The sequence below is a fragment of the Branchiostoma belcheri genome, unplaced genomic scaffold (genome assembly GCF_001625305.1).
Source record: "Branchiostoma belcheri isolate BF01 breed outbred unplaced genomic scaffold, Haploidv18h27 scaffold13, whole genome shotgun sequence".
NCBI lineage: Eukaryota > Metazoa > Chordata > Leptocardii > Amphioxiformes > Branchiostomatidae > Branchiostoma > Branchiostoma belcheri.
Genome location: NW_017802713.1, coordinates 4,389,374 through 4,389,690, shown reverse-complemented (window position 1 = coordinate 4,389,690; position 317 = coordinate 4,389,374).

The window sequence follows — 317 nt, the reverse complement described above, 5'->3', positions numbered from 1 at the left end:
CTTTGTTTACGTCTGACTGGGAGGGGGCTAGTATGTTTCGAAAGAAAATCACACAATCACAGAAATTTAACCACTTTTTCCCTTTATTAACTTAATTCTTTCATGACACCATAGCAAGTTGCAAACTTTTTGATACATTTAGTCACCTTAGTCATCAACCATATACAAAAAAACCTTCCAAAAACTACTCACTGAGCAGCAAAACATGCATCGGGATACTCCGGGCGGCCATTTTGTTAAAAACATGTCTAGTTGCCATGCGTAACCCTCTCATTCCCACCCCTTTTTACTGAAAGTGGAACAGTCCGTCTGATAGT